Raw genomic sequence first — 18,987 nt, 5'->3', positions numbered from 1 at the left:
TTTTTAAGGCCAATGTACAAAATTGTTTTGTATTTACCACAAAATATATGAAGAGTCTGTAATGACAAACATTTTTTTCTTTGTGAATGCCACACACACACACACACACACACACAAACACACACACATATATATATTTGGAGTTATACTTATTTAGGCGCGTTATAAAAATGATAAGAGTGAATTTTTACGATGCAATGAATTTTCATAGGATGGGGAAAAAAAAGCTTCATACAAATAAAAATTAAATGTGTGCTTTTAAATCTTATTATTTAGTTATATATGTTTATACACGAGTTTAAATTAATATTTAATAATGAGTATTGAGTTAATTTTTTTAACCTGATCGAATTTATACGTTCTTTAAATGATTCATGCAATGGAGACTTTTGTTTTAATGCAGTTTTTTTGGACATACGCTATTGCAATGGCGTATGTCCAAAAAACTGCTTAAATCGAATTTATACTTTTCGAACCGTATTTATAATATCATCCCAGTTCTATATTATTATATTTCTATTAGTTATTTCCATGCCAAATTAAAGTTAATTTTTTTATTACGTCAAGTAAGCATAATTTATAACATGCCCCCCATGTTTATAAAATTTGGTATGGAATTATTACCCGTACATTTTTTCGTCTCTTCCATCCGAATTCATAACGTCTAGGACAGTATAACTGCATGTAGTCATTTGTCTTTGACTCTTCCATATTTCATAAAATTATGCTTTTGCTTCCCGTGCAGTGTGCTAAAACACGTATCTCACAGATGATTTTAATAAAATTTTGTTTCTTATATTTTGCATTTATCATATTTGTCATAATAAAACAATAATGTGTATAAAAATGTGAGTTGTATCTACGACACCTCTGAATCTAGGCACCTTATTGTTCCAACACAGACACAATGCTCATACCCCTCTAAGGACTATTGGTTATGACATTTTACAACTGAAATATTATTATTTATAAATTATAACACTTTGGGTGTGGTTTTAACATTAAAACTGTGATTTCCGCACTAAATTACTTTTGTTGAAATTTTTGTTGTGTAATTGTAACCCTTAAAAACGTTTATCTGCACGGCCAATCAGAGACCAGGATACAAATTCAAGTAACTTTTTGAATGAACAATTAAGCAAATTGTGTCTTCTATAATGATGATGCGGAATTGAGTGACGGTGTTGCGATGACCATCATATTTGACAGTGCTGAAGTAATTAGGCTTATGCGCAAGGATTTTGAAGCATTTTAAGTGGTCTTAAGTCTATATATGTAGAGTAAAGGATAATTCCTACATTTGTATTAACAGTAGTAATGTTTTAAGTAAGTACCGTCTCTACCGACGCTACCCTCTCCTACATACAGACATTATAGTATTTTGTGAATCAGAAATAGGTGTCATACATCTCATTTGAGGACAAAATACTGATTTAACTTAAATTAAAACGAGCTTGGGTGATAAACAGCCACATGAACAAGCTAAATTTAATCACTGTATATTGACATTCTTGAAGTTAAGAGACTCTCAGACTCAGTATTCCTGTTTGTGTTCGTCTCTTTGCTTGCCACTGTTTTAAAACTGGCCGCAGCGAATCCCACATTTTACAATATTGAGAAATACTTAATTAAGTGTTGTGCTATCTGGAATGATTTATAAAACCACGAACCCTATAAAAACTACTGTCCCATGCATGCGCCCGACCTGCTTTCTATTAAACTGACGGTGGTTTAAGTCATAAAAAGTCCTTTATTTCGTTTTCTTAACAGTTTTTTACAGTTTTTACTATTTTTGAATTATGTCGTATATCTGTATATTAAACAAAGGCTAAGAGAGAGAAAAATAGATTTGTGCAGTTGATTATTTGCATGGTTCATGTCTATACAAAATGTTTATTAGAGTGTAATTCTACATTACAAATATTATATAAAATTGTTTTACTATATTTATGTTTTCAGTATATCATTTATTAAGAATTTGGTTTCCCTGGATACATTATAGTTATACAAGTACTACAACTTTCTTCATAGCAAATACTTTTCTACCTGTCTGTAATATACTGACCATACTCTTGCTGTTCACTACAAATAGTAGTGCTAATAATAAAATAAAGGAGAGTTACACAGCAACAGAGGAGAGACTAGACTGTAACCATCTCACAGCTCTCCAACCCAAGGGCACAGAGGAGTGTAGATGTCTGAATTCACTGGATAATGAACCAGAGTGTGCACTGGGCAGAGAGCAGAGTTACATGAAGAACATCTTTAAACATTATTCTAAAGCAAAGTGAAAATTTTGTAAAGTATGGTATGCGTCAGTTTCCTAACTCAATTAAAAAATAAAATTTTGTTGTTTAAAATGTAATTCTGCTGGTTTGACTTCATACATGCTCTAAGCCAACATAGAAAACGAGACCAGGCGTTTTATTCAAAGATTTATGTTTAAAAATAAAGTGGTTTCGTAGCCGCTATGTACGTTAAAAGTGGAGCTTCACACTTCAATAATTCACTTGAACGATAAAATTAAACGATAAAGTACACATCATGTCTACGAAATGTGCATCAGCGTAACGAAAAATGCAGCAGTGTGGCGTCGCTCCACCGACGCTTGCCAGAGAGTGAGGAGTGCCCATCCCTCTGCACATCATCGAACGCCCTACTCCTGAAAATTGCACTTTTCGTTACGCCCTACGAGTCATACCCTCTAATTACCCTGCTTCATCAGCCGTGAAATGCAGGCGCTTCGCGTGCGACAGCTACCGGACTACACCTGGGTGCAGCAATAAGTCTAACCCTCAGGGGCTTCTAAGAGAGTCCGTATGCCATTATCCGCTCAAAGCGCACTATGCAGAAATAAATACGTTCAATTTCTCAGCCAGGCACATCATTGCACGGAACAAAATTTGAGAAGTATTTGAAAAAAAAAAGGGGGGGTGCTTAAACTGTTACATACATTAAGTAACAATTTTCCATCAGTATTGCTATTAACTTACCTATAGTTATTACGTTGGGTCGTGCAAAGCTATCAGCAGTTTAAATTTATAAAAGCTCAGTAGATACACGAAGAAGTGAAACAAACTTCAACTTTCACTCAGGCTGTCCCAAGGGCGTATATAATTAGCCACTCAGAAGCCAAAGAGGATGTGCCAAGTAAATGATGAAAGGAAATTAATTGGTTTTGTAAAATAACAAGTCCGAAGGCTTCATAGCATAGAAAATTGTTTCTTAACAAGATGATGATATCGATTTTCTGCTTAATGTTGTAACACACACGTTGTATTGCTGATCAATGCACTCCAACATTAGCAGGTTCTACTATGGACTACGAACTCTCAATCCTACTGCCATGAAATCCTGCCTTTTGTACGTTTTATAGTCTGTCATTTACCCCATTACTTTATGTACATATTTTAAAACTGCACAAGTTAAGAGATATATACATACGAGATAGCAAGACTGTAAACTTACCGTAGCCATAATTGAAAACGTCATCTGCGTGTATCGCATAACTTGCAAGGTTGCTAATTAATTATATTAGTATTGGACTTGTGCTTTTCATCCTACTATCAAGTTAAAATTAGATAGTAAAAAACAAAATTCAAACACTTAAGCTTTCCTCTCTCTCTTTCTCTCTCTCAAGCTAAAGAAAATACATTCGGTATCAATTAATAAATTATATTGGTACAAATAATAGACATACAAAAATACCAACCACAATTTTTATATTTTGCGAATTTTAACCCCTAAGGGGGTGAAGGGGTGAGTATGTTTTAAAGAATAATAATTATATCTCAGAATATTATTACGGGTAGTACACAATTTTGGATACCAATAAAAATAATACGAAAACTACCAACCACAATTTTTATATGTTACAAAATTCAACCTATAAGTGGTGAAAAACGGGTAAGTATGTTTTAAGAATAATAATTATTTCTCCAAAGCGTAATAAATGTAATTGGGTTTCAATAATAAACATACGGAACTTTACAAATAACAATTTTTATATTTTCCTAAATTCTAAACCTAAGGGGAAAAAAAAGGTTAAGTATGATTTTTAAAATTAATAATTATATCTCAGAATTTAATTAAGGTACTTAATTATACTGGGTACCAATCGCAAACGTTAAAAAATTACCAAACACAATTTTACCATTTTGCGAAATGCATATGTGAGTGGAGCACTCGATTTAAAGTTGGCGAAATTCCAAATGGTGAAAATAAAAATGGTGAATTAGGTCAAAGATCAAGGTCAAGGCAAAAATGGTGACCAAAACTAAAAATGCAACAGTGACATAATTCAAGATGTACGCTCGTAACTAAAAGTGCAACGGTGATGTCATAATTCAAGATGGCGGTCGGTCATTGACCCTATCCACTATCCACACTCCAACTCCTGTCCCCAGACATATTATTAAATACTAATGTTGGTGGGATTTAAAATCATAAATGATATACTAACATATAAAATTAATTTACTTTTAAAGGGAAAAACGAAGGACGGGAATATATCATTTAAAATATTGTTCCCGTTTATTTTTTTTAGCATTCTGGGATCTGACTTCTAGGTATAACTTATGTTTCACAGCAGCATGGATACTGTAAAGTACTGCACTTCGAGGGTTTTTTAAAGAGAAATATTTTGTAAAACAATCGATATCAAATTCTAGATCAAAGGATACTACAAGGATTTATTTATTACACTTTTTTATTACTCTCTGTAACACTTGTTTCAGCCGTGACACGCAGGAACAAACAAATATAATTCTCGGAATAAATCTTGCCTGCCAATGAAAAAGCGCAGAAGCCAAATTTAGACTTGTAGCTACTACTTTTCCTTAAAAGCATAGATAATGGGGAAGTTTATGATTTGTACTTATAAAACCCAATGTAATGTCGTATTCTACTAAGGCAGACCTTTGACTTACACACATTTCTAAGTGTGTAGATTCTCAACGAAAAAAACAACCCTGTATAACCAAAATCCCGGGATATATATCTGTATAAAACTACTTATTCTGTAAAAAAAAAAAAAACTTTGTAAAAAATTCTATAAAAAATTGAAAAATTGTAGAAAAAAATTACTTCATTGGTTTTTATATTTATTAATTTTTTTTTTCGAGGAAAAAAAACAATATTATCATTGCTTTGATTGAAAAACGTCATTTTCTTTCAATGTGCGATATAAAAATAAAATAACATTCTTCCATATACATCATCAGCATCTTTAAAAAGTTCGCAGAACAATTCACTGGATATATCGTTTTTTTTTCTGTCCTGGTGGAGAGGTGAGAAGTCGCTCGCTGGACTCGAACCAGCCACCCGACCGTTGCGGCATCGCGGCCTGCCGCTCGGGGGCGGTAATTATGATTAGCGGCGGCGCGGTGATTGGAGAAACCCGCGGCCGATTAGCGTCGCGTCGGGGCGTGGCCATGCTTGCGTGGTGACGCGCACACCGCGAAGCCGCTCTTCGCCAGCCGACTGCCCCCCCCCCCCCCCCCCCCACCCGGAACACTGGTTGCAGCGGGAACAGCTTCCAGGGGGTAGCGTGATAACTAGAGACCGGAAAAATTCGCGTTTTCAGTGACCTCTAGGATAAACTCCACGATCCTATAGGTGCTTGGACAAATAACAGCTACTCATTGGCTACTTACTCATGACACTTGTTAACCGGGATGCTCGTGATTCGATACTACTTTTGTCGAGGGTTTTTCATTGGCTTATAGTCCTTCGGGTAAATTTTGGTCCAATCACTAAAGCAGCGTGAATTTAAACGAATTTCGATTCTAGCTTATCGCTAAATCAATCCGCGAATTTTTCCAGTCTCTAGTAATAACTAGAGACCGCGGAAAAATTAGCGAATTATTTTCGCGATAGGCTAAAATACAAAAAGTTATACCTCAGTGCTGCCTCTGCTATTGGCTCACAACTCACCTGGATGACTCTGGGCCAATGAGAACCACCCAACCAAAGCTTTATCGAATCACAGGCTGCTACTTTTGGACGTCTCACAAGACAGCAGCCAATGAGTGGGTGACATTTGACCGAGCGTACGTAGAACTATGGAGTTCATCCTGGAGGTCATTGAACCCCCGAATTTTTCTGGTCCCTGGTGACAACTTGTATCATGTTTTCGCTCACTATCTGCGTGGATACAATTTTTAATGTTCGTTCGTTAAAAATTATCAAATCTCCGAAAGTTCTTCACCGATTGTTTTTGACATTTTGACACAACGTTTCACTCGAATACGCGCATGTTTTTATGCACCTATGTGATACCTGTGACAGGTAAAAAATATATAGGTAAAAAAAATATATATATAAATGTTTTTGCATTCGTCTTCTGTTTTGTAATATATAAAGAAAGATATAGATAGGGACATAGAGTCAGATGTAGATACATACATATGGATATAGTGTTTATGAATCTGTAGCGGTATTAGAAACGGTAAAAAAATTTGGTCATGTAAACATGCTTGACTTGTCTTCACAAATAGCGGTAGCGGTTTATTCGTAGCTCGTATCTGAAGACGAAATTTGCAATGCCTATGGAATGAAGCATACGCAAGAAGGGAGGCCGCTAACATTGCGTGGGATTTGCACTTTAATATTTACAACATAATTCCCCCCCCCCTCCTCATTCCTAACCGTTCCACGAAACTACCACACGCAGGGCCGGACCCAGGATTGACTTTTGGTGGAGGGGGAGGGGGGCACCGATAGTCTGTACCTGTCCACTTTCGTATGAAAAGAGAAGCTTCGAACTTAAACTGACGTCTAGTTTTCAAGGCACAGCGCGTCTGACAAACATTCTGGCCCTTCCACAAGGCCAGAATGCGTAGTAGTATGTAAATGGGGCGCCGAGCGCAGGGTTCAGGGTGAGGTGCGAGGTGCCGAGCCACCATCTTGGATTGTGACGTCATGGCGGCCATCTTAGATGGATGTGACTTTTACCTTAGACCTTGACCTTGACATTTGACCTTCAAAATGTGTCAAAATTGCCCAAAATTGGGCAAAATTTTCCCAAAATTCCACAAAAATGTCCAATTTTTTTCGAAAAAAAATTCTGCCAAAAAATTTCAAAAAATTCCACAATTCAAAAATTAGGATTTCAAAAATCCTCAAAAGTCGTTTTACCTTAGAAACCACGAAAATTCCTAAAAGAGGCTTAAGCATCCTTGTCTACAGCCTCCGATAAGCCTCTGACGTCATATAGGATTATGACCGCCATCTTGGATTATGTCGTCACCGTTGCAATTTCCGTTACGTCCGCCATCTTGAAAATCTTTATTTATTATCCAATTTTAATAAAAAAAATTAAATTTATAAAAAAATTCATTTAATAAAATTTTAATAAAAAATATTTAAGAAAAACATACATTTACAACATGGAGTTCGGAGTCCTCGGTTCGAACCCGATGAAGGCAAAAAAAATGACGACCGATCCTTCCCTCACAGTGGCTGCAGGCAGACTGACCCCCACCACTTTTTACCATGCATATATGTCATCAGGTAGTATGACGTCATGTCCGCCATCTTGTCTTCGTTTGCTGGTAGCCATCATCATGACATTATAACATTGTTATCGTTGGCTAGAGTGTGCTGATGACATGTTAGTTTAATTCTTACCTGCTAGAGAGCAGTAATCATTTATTACTGTGGGACCCGCCATCTTGAAATTTGGCCGCCATCTTGGAAATCCGTAATTTTTATGCTAGAAATTCGGGAAAAATTCCAAAATTCAATAAAAAATTAACTCATTAAAGTAATGATTGATTAGATCGATTCTCGTCCTTGGTTCGATCCCTGACCGATACCAAACAACTTTAATTTAAAAAACTACCACAAAAGTGTCAGGTTTGAGGAAATAAAACACCACATGTTCTTCTAAAAACATTTATTACATAATTTATATTCTACTACAGGATCAATTGTGAAAGCCGGCAATCCTAAAATCATTTAGTTTCACATCGGTGTGAAATGACTAATTCTTAGCTCCAATCGGTTTATACTAGACAGAGTCCTCCCATAACCTTTACTGACATAGTCTTCCTCTTCTTGACAGAGTTCCTGGATACCGTGTTTAACAGTTTTCTTCACATCGTTAGAACTGTAAATTACTGCAGCCGATGTCTTGAATGCACATTTTTTCACTTTGTCATCGAATGGATACGGCTTTCCATATAAACAGTCCAACCACAAGTTATATTTCAAAGGTCCGTTTGTTGCTACGTCATCAGTAAGCTGATTGATTATGTTCTGTCTGATATCGTCAAGAAAATTACAAATGTCTTTCGACTCACTAAGCATATTTAGATAATAGTAGTCTTTCAATGTTCCACGAAATGCAGACTGTGCCAAGTAGAAGCCATTATCATTCACCTGTAGAGCACCGAACACAGTCTTAGGTTTAGTTCCATTTCCAGATACCATAGCAATCGGTTGCTGCACATCGATTTTTTTGCTTGTACGCTCACGAGTCACCAATCTAAAGCAAGGAGTCGAAATGTCTGTAGGTAGTTCAGCAGTAGGCGCACAGACTTTACCATTGCATTTGTTCGCATGTCGTCGCAAATTATCTATTCGAGTAAACCATTCATGACACTCATCGCAGCGAAACTTCATGCGAGATGGATTCTTCTTACATTTACTCCGTTCATGTCTTCGTGCATCATGGGAAAATGCAAACGTCATATCACAGTAGCTGCAAGGATACCGTGGTGATGAAGACGAGCCTTTCAGACCTGATCCAGATACTGACGTTGCCGCAGTTGTACCATTTCCAGGCATACTCTTATGCACATCAATCATTCGCTGTTGTATAGAAACCTTTACTTTCTGCCGCGCAGCTGGTCCTTTGCATGTCTTTATGTGCGTTTTCATATTATCTTTTCTGGCAAACTGCCTATGACATTTCTCACAAACAAACATTTTACGATAAAGGTTCTTGGCACATTCGCTCCTCTCGTGTCGTCGAGCATTGCTGCTGTTTGAGAAAATCTTGTCGCAGTAACAGCACCGATGTTCGTTAGTTGATGTCAAATCAGCAACCATTGAAGCCTCCATCGAGTGCGAAACAGCGTTCGTCGAGGTTTCCTGTACAGCCAGCACTACCGGCATTGAAGTCTCTTCTGGTGGTGGTATCTCGACTTTTGAAGTCTCCTCCAGTGTTGACGTCGACGTTGCCAACGGGATCTGCCCCACCATCGTCGTCGCTGAAGTCATGGTTCCCGTAGTTGATGGTACAACCTCCATCGAGTTCGACGTTAAAGACGGTAAAGATGCCATCGAGGTCTCAAGAACAGGTAATTACGCGACTTATGCACCAGAAGAAACAAACTAGGTGATCCTTACACCGTCGTCGTCAGTAACAAACTGAGCGACCTGCTGTCTAGGACTCGCTTATATACATGCAACGGATGGAACAATACGCTAGTCAAATCAAGAACCATTTACTATAATACTAGAGTCAAAACATCATTAAAAAAGAGGATCATATTATCGAAAAAATTCGATGAGGTGTTATACGTTCGCGTCTCATGAATTCGATCTCTCCAATATACGCTAGGCTCCAAGAGCTACAATTCGCGCCATCAGATCCAAAGCTCCAACACGTAATGTACGCAATGTACGCGCAATACACGCACTTTACACGCAATAAATGTAATGAACACACAGTACACGCAGGAAACGAAATGAAGAAATAGTACACACAGTAAACGGAACGAACACGTAATATTCTCGCAATTGACGCACAGTACACGCAAAGTACACACAATGTACGCAATATACGCAATGTACACAAAGTACATGAAATGTACGCAATGTACGCAATATACGCAATGTACGCAATGTACACAATATACGCAATGTACACACAATGACTACGCTTCGTTCGCGCAGGACAATCATTTAATGAAAACGAAGCACGTTTGGACGGAAATTCTATAAACCGAAAGCTCATTTAATGAAAAGGAGGCGCATTCTCTCTCGTTCATTCAACTCGGTAGGATGCGATCGTCAATGATAAGTTAGAATATAATGTCTCCATCAGTCTATGAATCCAACAGTTTTTAATTCCATTAGTCAATGGCTCCAATAGTCATTGGTTCCATCAGTCATTGACTCCAATTTTCAAAGGCTCCAATATTCATTGGATCCATCAGTTGTTTACTCCAACAGTCTTTTGGCTCCAAAAGTCATTGGCTCCTACAGTCATTGGCTCCAACTGCCTTTTGTTTCAACAGCTCCAATGATATTTGACCAGAATGCTACGAGTCTAAAAGACTATGAAGCTACAAGGCTACGAGTTTAAAAGGATCTAGCTTGTTACGAGTTATACATGGCTGCGAGACTGCATGGCTAAAAGACCGCGTGGCTACGAAACTGCATGTTTACGAAGCTACTAGGATACAAGTCTTCTCGGCTCCAAATGATCCAACAGCTCCAAATGCTCAAACCGCTCCAAAATGCTCCAAATGCTCCAAAAGACTCCAAATGCTCCAAAATGGCTCCAAATGCTCCAACAGCTCCAAAAGGCTCAAAAAGGCTCCAATTGCTCCAACAGTCTTTTGTCTCATCAACTCCAAATAATTTTGGCTAGAATGCTACGAGTCTAAGAGACTATGAGGCCACATAAATACGAGTCTTCAAGTTTACGAAACTGCGAGGATACAGGACTACAAGTCTACAAGGCTACTTGGTTACGTACCTGCAAGTCTATAAGGCTCCAATTGTGGAATCTGTCTTCGGCTGAATTTTATCTTTGGCTCCAACTGCTCCACCAGCATTATGTTATAACATCACAAGGCTACTTGGTTACGTAGCTACAAGTCTACGAGGCTCCAATGCATCATGACTACGTGACTACGAACCATGCGGTTACAAGACTGTGCGATTGCAAGTCTACATGGTTACGTGATCGCGAGGCCACAAGACTACGAAGCTACCAGAACACAAGATTACCTGATTACGAGGCTACAGGACTACGAAGCTTCCAGAACACAAGATTACGAGACTGCGAGGCTACAGGACTCTAAATGACTAAAATAGCGCCATTCAGTAGTGAGAGTTAATTTATCTCATGCAAATTTACCTGTAAGCAACATGTGGTGTCGTCTGTTGACAATAATCGACACTTCTTTAAACAGGGCCTAAGGTCAAAGTCACATCCATCTAAGATGGCCGCCATGACGTCACAATCCAAGATGGTGGCTCGGCACCTCGCACCTCACCCTGAACCCTGCGCCCCATTTACATACTACTATGCGTATATACCTATCCACACGGGCCAGAATAGCTACTTGATCCTCTAAGGTTTCTATATTGAGCTTTTCTTTTTGCATCATGATCATGCATGAAATGCCGTGCAAATCATAAACCTTAGATCATCTATAAATGTATACTTGATGTAGAATAAAGTTTTTCTTTTTTTTAGAATTAAAAAAAAAGGTGTGCTGTACCTATTTCAGGAAATGTCACAAACGATATCTGAGTGTTTTAATAAAATTTGTAAAGTAATAAAAATTGAACTAGCCATAGGCGGTAAATTCCTGCTGTTGGGTTGCATAACATCAAATGGCTGATCTTAGCAGCTGGAAACATCCCAAACTGCACGAGTCACTAAAATGCTCCCGGAAGAGAATAAATTTGAGGCGAGCCGCCAGCCATTTTGTGCAAATGAATATGGAAACATGTTTCCCTCCTGTCATTCCCGAAACACTGTTCCGCAGACGTCTAATGGTGGCTATTACCCGAGCCGACGCCATTGTATTCTAAGTAGCGACGCTCGGGCATGCGTCATCTGCAGTTCAGTTTCCTAGACTGGGCGGCAGATGGCAGCACCTTTCCCCTCGGCAGTTGGCGACCCTGCGAAGCGTGGTCTATACGCGGGAGGTTACGTGAGCGGCCGTCACTCAGACCTCAGAAATAAAATGTCTTCCCACGCCCTGGAAGATTCCGTCGGTTCAGGGCCGGATTTAGAGGTCTGTAGGCCTCGGGGCAACAGAGGAGCGGAGGCTCCCTGGCCCCAAATTATTTTACAAATAAAATGAACAATTTTTTTTTTCAGTCGAGTTTTCCAATAAATAATTTATTGTGAAATCAAGTAGATTCTCTTAGTATTTTAAAAACATACATTTTTCGCCGAAAAATCGTTGATGATTTCGCTGAAATCCAATTCCCGGAGTAAATCGCTTACAATGCTCAGGAGAGAAAGCTTCGATAAACGGTTTTGTCCCATCGTGGTTCGGAGCCTATTTTTTTTTTTATAATTTTCATTTTTTGAAAATGAGCGCAATTTGAAACCATCAAAACCAAATACGTTCTCAATGCAATTTCAAGGTTTGGAAATGTAGCTCTGAAATGTTGATCTGCGAGAATTTGGTAGTAAAATAGTTCCGGAGATTGGTCTTTTCCATAGTCCTTTTTGTATGAGTCCGTTTGTGGGGGCCCTCCCCTAAATCCGGCCCTGCGTCGGTTGCGTGCGTGCTGACACCTAGCGTGCTTGGCGGCAATGGGGAAGGCAGACAACGTTATTTTTTTGGACATAACGCCGTTGCTACTCTACACTGGTCGTCATAGACACAAACTCAGCACTTGCTTAGACTCAACAGGGAATTACGTGGAAGAAATTTAGTGACAACACAAACGAACCCAGGGATGGAAAAAACAGCTGGTCCCGTGTTTGTTGTTGTGTTGTCCGAGGTGGTTCTGTTGCAAATGTCTCGTTGTTTTCAGTCCACTTTGTACGTCTTTGATGACACTTTTTCCTCGCTAAATTCCTTTCACGGAGGTATCTGTGTTGTCTAAACTATCAAATATTTGTCTCCATTATATTTGACAATAGGGTTGGAGGGGATGTATTGAATGAAAAATGGCTTCCAATTTACTCCATAAAATATATTTGGATAAGTAACTTTAAAAATTGATTTAAACAATGTTACATCATCAAAGTTTATTTTTGGTCGAAGCTATCTTAAACTTTTAAAATTTAATCTCAATTTTGAAATTATACAGCGTTGGATGATTTTTCGAAAATGTTTAAATTTAAATCACTGAGTTATTTTTAATATTTAGAAACAATATTTTATTGTTACTTAAACTTATTTTCACACACGACATTCATGTTACCATTATTTTAGTTATTTAACTTTTATAACCTCTTTAGTCGTCCATATGCTCTTCGCCATTTTAAAGAATCGTGCCGGAAACGGATGTCATTTCCGTTTTCACTAGGCACGATTTTGACAGTAGTTTTTGCTAGAAGTTCTGTACCCACCCAACAGACAGCGTTACATGTCCCACAACAGTCGCACTTCTATCTCCCACCTTGCTCTATGGCCCCGCGGGGCCAGAAAGGGAAAGGGTCGCGAGAGTGAAGTGATGATTGTTGCAGAGCGAGGTGCGAACGAGCCACACACTCTGGTTGCGGCAGGTCGGGGTCGCCTGCTCGCAGTTTACAACCTCCTTGGGAGGTCTCAGTTACACACCTTTTATTCATTTTCATTCCACAGGTCTATGAAACCGTAACAGACATCGGCACGTTAGTTACAGTGTGTCCATGAAATAATGTCCCAGTTTCAATTCAATCAGTTTTATTTAGCCTATTTAAAACAAATCAAACACAGATTTATGGTAGACTAACCTAAAAATGTTCAATATGTGCACCTTCAGTTATATGACACACATTCACCCCACACTTTGGTTGACAAGTCCGGAGTAATGGAAGCCATAGCCTCTACAATACAGTTTCTCAACTCTGGCAAGCCATTAGGTAGCGGCGGAACGTAGAACTACAGTGAACTTGTGGAACCGAGAACGTCGGAAAAGTATGTGAATACGAAATTGGTTCATTCAGCCCGAGCAGCGAGGTGAGCGGGAGAACTATGGGATACGCAGCACTCGGCCATGTCAGTGGGGCTGTGATGGTGCCGGCACCAGTTGCGTGACGCCTATTATTCGATTTCTCGCCTACGAAAGTTTGAAGAGACTTTAAGCCCTGTTCAGCAGATCGGTGAAGCTAATCTGAGCAAAACCCCATGTGTTCGATTGCACCCAGAAACCCCATGTCCAGAATGTATGATTCACTGAAGGAGGCCGGCAAACCCCTGTCCAGAATTGTCCCCATGTGAAGACCATATGTATGATTCACTGAAGGAGGCATCAGGAGGGAAAATATTTTAAGATGGCACTGCGGTCGAAAAGTACGTGCGCAATTGGAATTGAGGCAACCAACTTATTTTTTCCCCCACGAAATTCTTATCCGATGGATATTTCATTTATATTTTCGTAAACCACCACTAAATCTGTATAACTGTATAACGTTCATATTTGAATGACACGCGTGTATAAAGTTTCAACTTCCAACCAGTATTTGATGATTCAGAGGTCTACAAAAATGGCGGGCCTCCTTCATCATGCACATGCAAGGCTGATTACTAACACTTGCGGTATTCTGCACGGTAACACGTACCGCATTACTTGATTGCGAACCAACATGCGGTGCGTGTTTCCTTACGGTCCGCGACACTTGTGAGCCTCGGTGTGAATCAGTGACGTCAAAAGGCCAGCAAATGAAAAAAAAAAATTGTTTCACTGGTAACTTAAATATACTTTACTTTATTTTAGATTTAACTTTTATTTCGGGCATTTAAACAAATGGTGATTTTTGTTAGCAAACATAAAACCAATAGATAACCTCAAATATTGTTTATTATAAATAGGTTTGGCTCTTTAACAGCCCCAGCTATGATAACATGAAAAATAAAATGCCCATAAAATTTCACATTATTTATTTCAGCTAAAATACATCGCTAATCTCTTATTCGTTTCACATCACTAACGTAGCGGTGTACACCTTCCAAACGCCATCCATGGTCGGAGTTTAACAAAAAATATTCTGTTCTTAATGACGCAGCTTTTTCCTGCAGAAATCTCATGACCTTCGTTCATAATCACGTTATACGAAATGAATTCAAGTGTACGTGTTACATCCACAAATTTTAATATAGAAATACAGATAATAGTGGTTATTTATGTTAAACAAAATATTAAAAATATTTTTGCAAAACTCCGTTCCCCCGGAGAAACCCCCGGAATGGCCACCGCATGGGGAGCCCAAGAAAAGAAACGGGCTCCCCATTTGGAAGCCACCTGGAAGGTTTTTTTCTGTTCCACCCACCGTTTCTTTGGTAGCCTGACTTGTTGCAAGGGATTGTATTCCTACCAGAGAAAATGCCGCCATTTCGTCTGGGCAATCCGCCTTGGAGGAGCCGGGGCGCGAACCCGGGTCCTACAAGTCACAAGGCAGGCGCTCTACCCCAGAACCAGAGCGGTAGAGCGGATATTTGCAGTCTTCTTAACACTGACACGATGTTATTCCACGAGTTTACCGTTGTTTGGTGTGTCATTAACAATTGCTTACCTTCGGAAGTTCATTTGGGAAACTGTCATATATGGGATATTAAATAATGTTAATCTGCACAGAAGGCGAGAAAAGTTGTAAAACAAAACAGAAATGAAAATCACCGACGTGATCAGGGTTTTCCAGTGATCGCCGAAACACGTGTATTTATCATACATATGTTTGACGGGCTCTAAGTAGTTGTGTCACTGAAAGTGTGGGAAGTTGTAACGTGCTTCCATATTAGAAACGTAGTCTTCCGATTTTAAGTGCTACGTTTTGTGAATTGTACCTCAAATATAAGTTATGTTTGGTTTGAAGTTATTTCCTCACAAATAAGGACGCACCTAAATTATTCTCTTGTGGTGTTCCGTGGCACGTTCTGGCATTCACATTTTTGAACTTTTAAAGTTAGTTTTCTTCGAAACAACAAAGAAAATTCTCATTACAATCATGATACCACATGTTATCCTTCCATTTTTTCATCGTACTCGGTAGCACAACGTTAGAGGGTGCACCTGAAAGTCTCAAGGTACGTGGTTCGAAACTCGTCAATTCAAACTTTTTTTATAACCTTAATATGTAATATTTTTATATAATAATTTGAATCAGCTCTGTGAAGTTAAGGTCTACAAACATATATTTAGTGTTTTGAAATGTTCCAGTAATGCGATAGAAGTTTAACTTCTAACGTGTGCAGAATACCTTAAATTATTAATTTTTTAATATGAACATTATTTCAATAAAATTTGTTCCCGAAAGTAAGGTCCAAAGCAAAGGGTTTAGGAATTTTCAAATCTTTTTCGCTTTTTTTTCGGAGCCGTTTCTAAAATATACGGGTGATGAGACTTCAAGAGGCGACACGAACGTTTTATGGCGTGTAAATAGAATTTAAGTCCTTACGGCGCTTTCAATGATTTGCACTCGGAGTTTCTTCCTTAAAAATTATTTTGAAAAACACCCATTTCAATATTCTGAAAGAATTGTTAAAAAACATAATCCGAAGAAAACGGAAATTAAATTACGACCCCAAAAATTATTAAGGATAATTTGGCCCCGTAATCTTTGAATTTTACATCTATTTGATACAGTGACAATTTTGAACTATATATCCCAATTTTTGTCAAGTTAAGGCATAAATCGTGTCTCCCAGACCTCCTTGTTGCAACAACGTGTTTACTAACAGGCTCTTGTCTGTAAGCGGCGCGAGGAAGTAACATTAATTCACGCAAGCAACAACTACAACCGGCATGTTAATCAGAATATTTCACAAGCGTTGACTTCAACAAGTGACCAAAGCTAAGACCTATGACATGTCAAACAAAAAAAAATGGCCTTTAGATTTATTAAAAAAGGGGGTTGTCTGTAAAGTCGGTTTACGGACGATAATTTTACGTGATAACGTCATAAGAAAACATTGATAAAAAATTTAATACTTTTTAATTTTCAAATATTATTTACAGTTTTTGCAAATTTAATTTAAATAATTTGTTTAAATATATCTAATCACGAACAATTAGTTAAAAAAAAAGCCCGCCTTAACCTGTTTGATATTATAGAATATTTTCTCGCACGGTGGTTGGCCGGTTCTTGCACGCTCGGCTCAGGCGGAACGTGACAATGAGTCATGCTTTTTCGTGCGTGCAGCCGGCGTTCATCGATTTATAAGACGTCATCACGTCAAAAAAAATTGCCCAGAAGCTGTATTGCAAGCTGTATCGAAATAGTGGAAATTTCAAGATTACGAGACCGTTTCCCCCTTAAAAATTGTCGCAAGCAGACAAACTGTTGGTTCTTCTGGAGCTCCAGTAATACTTCGATGGTACAGGCGGGTTGGGGGGGGGGGAGGGGGAGTGGGAGAAGGGTTTTGTTTAACTAGGAATTTGTTGATGTCGGGACGCTAGGGTGTGACTTTGAGAGTTACGTTTTATTGACGTGACAACGTCTAATAAATTGATGAACGCCGGCTGCATGCACGAAAAAGTGTCCCGTAACGCACATTGTTCCTTTACGCAGTGTCCCGTTACGCTCATTGTACGCTTGCGCCGCATCTATCTCTCTTCCACTCGATTGGAACAACCATCGATTGGACTTTTTCGAGGCACATTAAACTTTAAACACTCCCATTCGTTTCCTACTTTTCCTATCATCGTCCTATCCTTAACCGAATAACACAGATTGGAAGAAGTTAAATAGCAAACATGTATAAAAGTTATATTTAAAATAATCTCTTCGTTAAAGTAATAAACATATTTGAATTAATGAGTGCAAATAAAAGTAAATTTATCAATTAAATTGTAGATTTCATTTCACTCCTTTATATTCATACAAAATAGTGATAATTCAATAAAAATGATTCAATTTTATTCATAAAAGTATGCAATCATTTCATCAATGTTTTGTTATGACGTTGTCACGTTAAACTATCGTCCGTAAACCGACTTTACAGACAACCAAATTTTTTTATTAAAAAAGCTGCTCATCTTGATGAACTTATCAAACAGGTAAGACTTTAAGGTCTCTCTTTGGCTTTGTGAACTTTGGGTTCGCGCCGTCCGCCACAGATGCCAGTACTGTGGTTCCACGTGACTTCCGTCCCATTCGCCATATTACTCCTACCAAATGCCGTACACCGAGAACTAAGAAGGCACAGATCCGTATCGTACATAATGATGGTTATCTTTAGAAGTTGAGTTCTGCAAATCCATCAGCGCAAGAACAGACGGAGCCCCCATTAACGAGACGGGGCGAAATTGCGTGAGATTAAATGTCGTACGTAGCGCGCGGTTTGTCTTTTAGTCATCTCGTGCGTGAACAACCGTGAACTGAGCTGCGAGGACTTAATTGCCACGGCCCGTTCGTTGCAAACTGCTCCTCAGCTCTAGTGGAGTGGGGTGGGATTATGGCCAGCAAACATCGATGCCTAACTAGTCGGAAGGCGTGTTATTAAGCGTTTGGTAATGGCCCCATCCCAACACACTTGCCTTGGCGAGAAATGCCGAAACTGCGCCACGGAACATCAACACGGTTTGAACAGGAGCTCGGTGACCTTCGAGGACGAGGTTATAGGCACACTAGGTTATGGATGCCGGTCTACGCTCGAATCAAAAAATCTAAATAAATAAATGCTTGCAGAAATCTTCGGTCTTGTCCTCGCAAAGTTAATTATTATTTTTTTTTTTTTGGCGTCGACATTTGACATGTTATGGTCCATGACTCAACAGTATTATGTAAATTAACTAGAGAAAAAAGCTAGTTCAGTGAGCTACACCATTAAAAAGTGAATCAGTAAAAGGATTGTAATTTTTTAATAAGAAAATACAAAGTGAGTTTATTTGATCGCTTCTCTATTCAAGCAGCCAACTTACTTAGGTTTTTTACAGGCTGAGTGCAAAATGAGAACTTGGTGAACTGATAGAAAGTGTCACATTAATTGAACTGTGATTTTACCTACTTCTGTACAAGTCACGTGGTCGATTTAATACCACGCGTGTATGGAGACTCGTTTCGCATTATATCGTGATTGAATGTTTGCAATAAGGGTAGCCAATTCTGTGAAAAAAAATATCGACAATATCATTGCG

Source organism: Bacillus rossius, chromosome 7 (genome assembly GCF_032445375.1).
Source record: "Bacillus rossius redtenbacheri isolate Brsri chromosome 7, Brsri_v3, whole genome shotgun sequence".
Classification (NCBI taxonomy): domain Eukaryota; kingdom Metazoa; phylum Arthropoda; class Insecta; order Phasmatodea; family Bacillidae; genus Bacillus; species Bacillus rossius.
This window is presented reverse-complemented; position numbering follows the sequence as displayed.